Below are 8,015 nucleotides of genomic sequence, written 5' to 3'. Positions count from 1 at the left end.
TAAGTGATATCATATGTTATTTGTCTTTCTCTGACTTCACCAAGTATGATAATCTCTAGGTCCACCCATGTTACTGCAGATGACGTTAGTAAATTCTTTTTCGTGGCTGAGTAATATTCCGTTGTGTGTATGTACCACATCTTCTTTATCCATTCCTCTGTTGATGAACACTGGGTTGCTTCCGTGTCTTGGTTATTGTAAATAGTGCTGAATGAACATGGGGTTATGTGTCTTTTTGAATTAGGAGTTTTTTCCCAACACCTGCCTAAGAGTGGAATTGCTGGATCATATGGTAACTCAATTGTTCGTTTTTTAAAGTACCTCCATCTGGTTCTTCATAGTGGCTACACCAATTTATGTTCTCACCACCAGTGTAGGAGGTTTTCTCCAAACCCTCTCCAGCATTTGTTATTTGTGGACTTTTTAATGGTACCCCACTCCAGTACTCTTGCCTGGAAAATCCATGGGGTCGCTAAGAGTCGGACATGACTGAGTGACTTCACTTTCATGCATTGGAGAAGGAAATGGCAACCCACTCCAGTGTTCTTGGCTGGAGAATCCCAGGGACGGGGGAGCCTGGTGGGCTGCCGTCTATGGGGTCGCAGAGTCAGACACGACTGAAGCGACTTAGCAGCAGCAGCATACAAGTATACAGAGAAGGCGATGGCACCCCACTCCAGTACTCTTGCCTGGAAAATCCATGGGGTCGCTAAGAGTCGGACACGACTGAGCGACTTCACTTTCATGCATTGGAGAAGGAAATGGCAACCCACTCCAGTGTTCTTGGCTGGAGAATCCCAGGGACGGGGGAGCCTGGTGGGCTGCCGTCTATGGGGACGCACAGAGTCGGACACGACTGAAGCGACTTAGCAGTAGCAGCATACAAGTATACAGAGAAGGCGATGGCACCCCACTCCAGTACTCTTGCCTGGAAAATCCATGGGGTCGCTAAGAGTCGGACACGACTGAGTGACTTCACTTTCATGCATTGGAGAAGGAAATGGCAACCCACTCCAGTGTTCTTGCCTGGAGAATCCCAGGGATGGGGGACCCTGGTGGGCTGCCGTCTATGGGGTCGCACAGAGTCAGACACGACTGAAGTGACTTAGCTGTAGCTGTAATGATGGCCATTCTGACTGGTGTAAGGTGATACCTCATTACAGTTGAGATTTGCATTTCTCTGGTAATTAGAAGCCAATTTTTTAAACATTTAAACAGAGTTGACTGAAAGAGGTATGATAAGAGTGCACCACACATCGTAGTAGTGAATACTGTTTGAGAAATTGTTTCAGTGACATCAGTTCTGTTTCAATAATTTAAATCTCTCTGTGATAGAAAACGTGTCTCTTATGGAAGGTCACAGTCAAAACCACTTGAAAGCCAGTATTCTAGAGCAGGGCTGTCCAGTAGAATTTTCTAAGCAATGTCAGTGTTCCGTTCTGCACTGTCCAGCACAGTAGCCACTGGCTACCTGAGGTTGCTGAGCACTTGAAGTGTGGCTAGTGTGACTGAGGCCCTGGATTTTTCATTGTATTTAACTTTTAAGTAATTTTAATGTAATAAGCCACATGTAGCTGATGGCTATCATATTGAACAGGACAGAACATTTATCTCATTGTACTCATTGTGTTAGGCTTCCATGGTGGCTCAGTGGTTAAGAATCTGCCTGCCAAGCAGGAGATGAAGGTTTGATCCCGGGGAGGGGAAGATCCCCTGGAGTAGGAAATGGCAACCCATTCTAGTAGTCTTGCCTGGAAAATCCTATGAACAGAGGGGCCTAGCGGGCTATATAGTCCATGGGGTTGCAAAGAGTTAGGCGCGACTTAGTGACTTAAATAACAACTCATCGTAGCAAGTTCTATGAGACAGTGCAGCTCTGGAGCCCTAAATTTGTAAGACATGACCTACATTTTCAGTTAGGATGGCGATGATAATAGTAATAAGAAGAACAGTGATCACAGTTGGCATTTTCTGAGCACTTACCAGGTACCAGGCGCTGTTCTAAGTAGTGTACAGGTATTAACTTGTTTAATCCTGGTTATTATTATCCCCACTGTCTCAGTCTGCCCTAGCTGCCATAAAAAAACACCACAGACTGTATGGCTTACACAACAGAAATGAATTAGGGACTTCCCTGGTGGCTCAGATGGTAAAGAATTTGCTTGCAATGCAGGAGACCCAAGTTCAATCCCTGGGTCAGGAAGATCCACTGGAGAAGGGAATGGCAACCCACTCCAGTGTTCTTGCCTGGAGAATCCCCATGGACGGAGGAGCCTGGCAGGCTACAGTCCTGGGGTCACACAGAGTCAGACACGACTGAGGGACTAACAGCTCTGGAGGCCAGAAGGCCCAGATTAAGAGACTGGCAAATGTGGTTTCCAGTAAAGGTTCTTTTCCTGGCTTGTAGAGATCACCTTCTCACTGTCTCCACATGACCTTTCCTCAATGTGTGTACAGGAGAGAGAGAGAAAAAGAGAGAGAGTGTGTGTGTGTGTGCGCTGGCCAGTTTTGAGTCTCTTCTTGACTATTATGAGCGCATGTGCTCAGTTGCTAAGTCAAATCCGACTCTTTGCAACCCCACGGACTATAGCACGCCAGGCTTCTCTGTCCATGGAATTTCCCAGGCAAGAATACTGGCATGGGTTGCCATTTCATTCTCCAGGGGATCTTCTTGACCCAGGGATCGAACCTGTGTCTCCTGCATTGGCAGGTGGATTCTTTACCCTTGAGCCGCCAGGGAAGCCCACATGAACACACTAATCCTATCAGATCAGGGTCCCACCCTTACAGCCTCACTTAACATTAATGACTTCCTTAGATGCCCCCTCTCCAAATAGAGCCACACTGAGGGTTCACACTTCCACACATGAATTCGGGGAGGACGCAAACATTCAGTCCATAACATCTATTTTACAAATGAAGAGACTGAGGTACAGAGGGGTTAAGCGAACAATCCAGAGTCACACAGTTGGCAGTGACCATCTTCAGAGCCAGGCAGCTGGCTCTGGAGCCCTTCCACGCATCGGCTGTGCTGTGCGGTCTCTCCCAGGAGAACGATTGCCATCTGGCTGAGAGCAGAGATTCCCAGTGGGAAATCTCGACTTGCACAGGGCTGTAGACAGCAGGTTCTGAGGGAAAGGGGGAGCAGGGAGGATAGATGTGCCAGGACGCCTGGAGAAGGACTGACAGGAAGAGAATAAATTCCCGGTGCACGTGAAGAAAGTGAAGATGAGAAACTCCTCTGTGAATTAGCACGGCATCTTCACATTGTATATGCAAAGGTCACACAGATAACAGCAGCCTAAACCACACTACAGTACTAGAGCACCCTCCCTCCCCCCGACCCCTGCAACAGGAACAAAGCAATAAACAGAGAATCTAAATGCATTTCTATATAGTAGGACATAGACAGAGATTGGAGCTGAGTAGGAGGCACTGGTGGGAATAATAAACTCAATCACAGTGACAGCTGACATGTCCTGAATGCTCACCTGTATGCCTTCATTTAACCTTTACAGCAGCCACAGAGGTAGATTCTGTTATGTATCCCCATTTTAGAGATGGGAAGACTGAGGCACAGAGAGGTTAACGTACTCAGGGCTGACTTGTATTGAGCTCTAACACTGTGCCCTGCATCACACATATATTTTCTCACTGAAATCTCACAAGTACCATGCAAAGGAGTTGTTTCTTTTTAAAGTCTATTTTATGGATGAAGAATGAAACCCAGAGAGGTCACTTTTCGACGGTCACAGAGCTAGTAAGAACAGAGTGGAGGTCTAATCCCGGGCCAAGCTGACTTCTAGGCTAGGAATTTATCTTTCAAAGAAGATACAATTTTGAGATGAATGGGGACTTGGAGAAGGAGAACAGGTCCACAGAGTGGATGGAAGAAAAGAGTCCTTCATAAGAAACGAGATCAACAGAAAGGTTTTGGCAAAAGGTATCCCTGGCCCGACTCAGGCCTGGCCAGGCAGGCGGGTGGGCCAGAGGGACAGATGCTGCTGGAGCTCTGGGAAGGCTCATGCTGGAGGGACTCAGAAGTGGCTGGAGTCTGGGCAGGACGTGGCTGCCTGCCTGACACACCGGCCTGATTGCTAAGCGTCTGATTTATGGTTCTGCAGGAGCTATCAGGGAGAGTAATATTTCACCGTGTCAGCGCTGAGCTGCTCTCCAGAACGTCCTGCCCAACTGACCATTAATGCAACATGGACCACAGCCTCTTTAATGCTCTTCAGAGAACTTAAACATTCAGACAACACGAGGAAGATGGCCCAGGTTTCCCTCCCAGGAAGCAGGGCCCTCGCTGGCTAATCTAGAGGCAGGATTAAGCAACCTCGCTCTTAAAATATACCTGCCTCGGAGGAGAAGGAGTGGGCAGGGAGTCCATCTGCGCTCTGAGTCATTTTTCTAAAGCAAATTTGTCAACAATTTGCTTTCTGCGTTCGTGTTTCCAAGCAGCCAAGGACAAAAAGTAATGGGATTGGACCACAGCAGAGCAGGTCGGGAAAAGCCCAGCTATCACCAGCTTAATCAGAATGGATTTTGATGGGTATTTGTCACCAGGCTTACTGTTCATAAATGAGCAAGGATACAAAGTAGCGAAACCTGTGGGATGCAGGCAGAGTCTAATCCAGATAACCTTAAATTACATTTACTAGAAAAACCAGGAAAATTAATAAGAACTGGTCATTGAAAAGACCATTAAAGTAGATAAGCCCTTGGTAAACACAAACAAAGAAAAAAAAAAGAGAGATCAGTAACCAACATCCAGAATGAAAGAGTGGACATTATCGTAGGTTCAGAGGAGAGTCTCTTTTTTAAATTATTTATCTATTGTATTTATTTATTTGGCTGCACCGGGCCTTAGTTGCAGCACAAGGAATCTTTAGCTGTGGCATTCGACTCTTAGTTGTGGCATATGGGATCTAGTTCCCTGACCAGGGATCGAACCAGGGCCCCCTGCATTGGGAGTGTGGAGTCTTAGCCACTGGACCACCAGGGAAGTTCCTCTTGTGTGTTTTGTTTTGTTTTTTTAATTATGAGAATAGCAAAAGTAAAGTGAAAGTGTTAGTTGCTAGGTCATGTTCGACTCTTTGCGACCCCCATGGACTGCTATAGCCAGTCCGATTCCTCTGTTCATGGAATTCTCCCGGCAAGAATACTGGAGTGGATAGCCATTCTCTTCTCCAGGAGATCTTCCAGACCTGGGGATCAAACCCTGGTCTCCTGCATTGCCTGCAGATTCTTTACCATCTGAGCCATCAGGAAAGTTCCAATTATGAGAATACCAAGAGCAATATTATACCAGTGAACTTGAAAACCTGGGTGAAGTTGACCCTTTTCAGGAAGGAACAAATTGTCAAAATTAACCCAAGGGGAAATTCTTTAAATAAATATAATAAATCAATGGCCATGGAAAACTGAAATTGTGGATAAAGACATACATCTCTAAAAAGGCACCAAGTCCAGCTTGTTTTAAACAAGAGTACCACCAAACATTCAAGGAAAGGATAAGTCCCATCAAACTGCAAAGCAAAGAAAAAGAGGGGGTGCTCTCCCATGCATTTGAGGAGACTGATGTCACCCTGAAATTCAATCTGGACTTTGAGCACATGACAAAAGGATAAATCCCTGTCATTGGTGATGAGCGGCGGGACACTCCTGCAGTCCCCCAGCACCTTTGCCCAGGCCCTGTGACTCTGTATGTAAGTTCCACTGACCCGGTCTGAACTTCAGTTTCCATGCTAGTGAAAGGAGGAGTCGGGACTATCATTGGAATCCCTTATTAGGCCAGCCGTATGCCTCATTACACACCGACAAGTGGATGCAGTAACCATATTTCATGATTTTAAAATCTTGGAGACCTTGAAGGCCCAGAAGCAGTGACACTCCTGCAGCAACTAGCATACGTGGCACCCAGATCTTGGCTTCTAAACACCATTTTCCAGTGAAAGGAACCAGGGCTCCTTGGATATGAGACTGATTCTAGGGCAGGACAGGAAAGACATGGTAACATGGAGCATCTTACAGTGCCCCAAACTAAGGACATACTCACAAAGCCCCATGATGATGGGATATGTCATAGGGATACAAGAGCTGACCAGAAAGAGTCCCCAATGGTTCGAGCTGGAACAATTTGAGTACTAAAACAGATAACATAGCATCTAACCCTAAGAATGGGCTTCCAGGTGGCATAGTAGTAAAGAATCTGCCTGCCGATACAGGAGGTACAAGAGATACAGGTTCGATCCCTCAGTTAGGAATATCCCCTGGAGTGGGAAATGGCAACCCACTCCAGTGTTCTTGCCTGAAAAGTTCCATGGACAGAGGAGCCTGGCAGGCCACAGTCCATGGGGTCATGAAGAGTCAGACGTGACTGAGCAACTAAGCACACACACAACCCTAAGTACAAAGTAAGTGCCCGTGAGTCCATATTGACGCAGATAAAGGATTGAATAAACAAACAAGATGGGGAGAAGAGACAGCTTTACAGTGGAGAGACCTGAGGAACACTGCCCGAGCCAGGCGATCAAGGTCAGCATCGCCAGTGTTACGTCATGTTGGTAGAGCATACCCTTGATGTGATGTGCTGGGAGTGGCACTTTCACCTCTGTGATCTCCCTCAGCAAAACCCCTAGCCCCGGTCTAACCACGAGCAAAACATCAGCTAAATCCCAGTTGAGAGACATTCTGCAAAATACCTGACCAGCATTCCTTTAAACCGTCACCAAAACCAGGGAAAGTCTGAGAAACTATCACAGTCCAGAAGAACCTAAAGAGACAAGATGAAAAAATATATCATGGTACCCCAGATGGGATCCTGAAAGGGAAAAAGGACGGTAATGGAAAACGGAATTAAAAATAGACAGTAGCTAATAATAATATAGTGATATTTATTAGTTGTGACAAGCCGTTTGAATATAAGATGTTAACAGCAAGGGAAACTGGGCGTGTGCTATATGGGAACGCCCTATATTATAGACACTATTTTTCTGTAAATCTAAAACTATTCTAAAATTTAAAGTTTATTAAAAAAAAAAACAAAACTGGAGACTCATCCAGTAACTTGCCCAAGATCACACACCTAGGAAATGGCAGGGCTGGTACTGGAGCCCAGGGATGGGCTTTTGAAGGCCAACTACAAAGTCAAGGCCATGTGAAACTTAATGTGTCTACCCCTGTTCTGTTCTGCCCCATTCCCTGAGATGTATTAATGTGCAGCATCCTGATGTGTCCATGGGATTAGGACTAAAGACTACAGTGTTCTGCTTTGCTTCTAAATTGTTTCATCAGCAGAACTGACCATCCATGAGCCTCTTGCTGTGGTGAACTCAATTCAGTTTGAGGCTATGGAATCCACAATAGTAATACTAGCAATAATCAAGACAAACGTGTATGTGGTATTTTCTACAGTCAAGGGACTTTTCAAAGTGCTCTATCTGTATTAATTCATTCAGTCCTTACAAAACCCTAAGTGGGAAGTACCATTCTGCAGCTCAGTCACAGACAAAGAGGCTGAGAGTCAAAAAGATTCAATACCTTGTCCAAGTTCATTCTGTTAATAAGTAGCAGAGTCAGAATTTGACCCAGATCCCAGAGTCTGTGCTGTACTCTCTGACCAATTTAAAAAAAAAAAAAAAGGACACTACTTTACGATTTCCCAGTTTAGTAGATGAAACAAATCAGCCAGTGTATCAGGCCTAGATTCATCCTACAGGCCCCACAAATTGCAGAAACAGAGAAACATTTGTCCTGAAATGGGGTAGAATTGGGGCAGTTTTTACAAAGGCAGTGACATCAACAAACCTTGGCAGGCTTTAGATAGTTGGAAAGAGCGGGGGAAAGCATTCAGAACATAAGGAACAGCAAGTGCAAAGGCCCTGGGGCAAGAAGACGAGGGTTGTTGAAGGACTAGCAGAGGCTAAGTCTGCAGTGCGTTGGGAAATGGGGGGTGGAAGGTGATGAGTAGCAGGGTGTGCAGACAAGTGGGGCCTGAGTCATGGTGAGGACTC

The 8,015-nt window shown here is 45.8% G+C and overlaps 1 protein-coding gene across 1 annotated transcript in view; it reads left to right on the top strand.

Annotated features, from left to right (window-relative positions):
• The window catches only part of EYA2 (EYA transcriptional coactivator and phosphatase 2), a 235,240-nt gene that overhangs the window by 198,105 nt on the left and 29,120 nt on the right, over positions 1–8,015 (top strand). The gene's annotated exons all lie outside the window — the stretch shown is intronic.

This window comes from Bubalus bubalis, chromosome 14 (assembly GCF_019923935.1).
Source record: "Bubalus bubalis isolate 160015118507 breed Murrah chromosome 14, NDDB_SH_1, whole genome shotgun sequence".
In the NCBI taxonomy this organism is placed as follows: domain Eukaryota; kingdom Metazoa; phylum Chordata; class Mammalia; order Artiodactyla; family Bovidae; genus Bubalus; species Bubalus bubalis.
The sequence above is the reverse complement of the archived record's forward strand: the minus strand, read 5'-3'. Positions and strand labels throughout refer to the sequence as shown.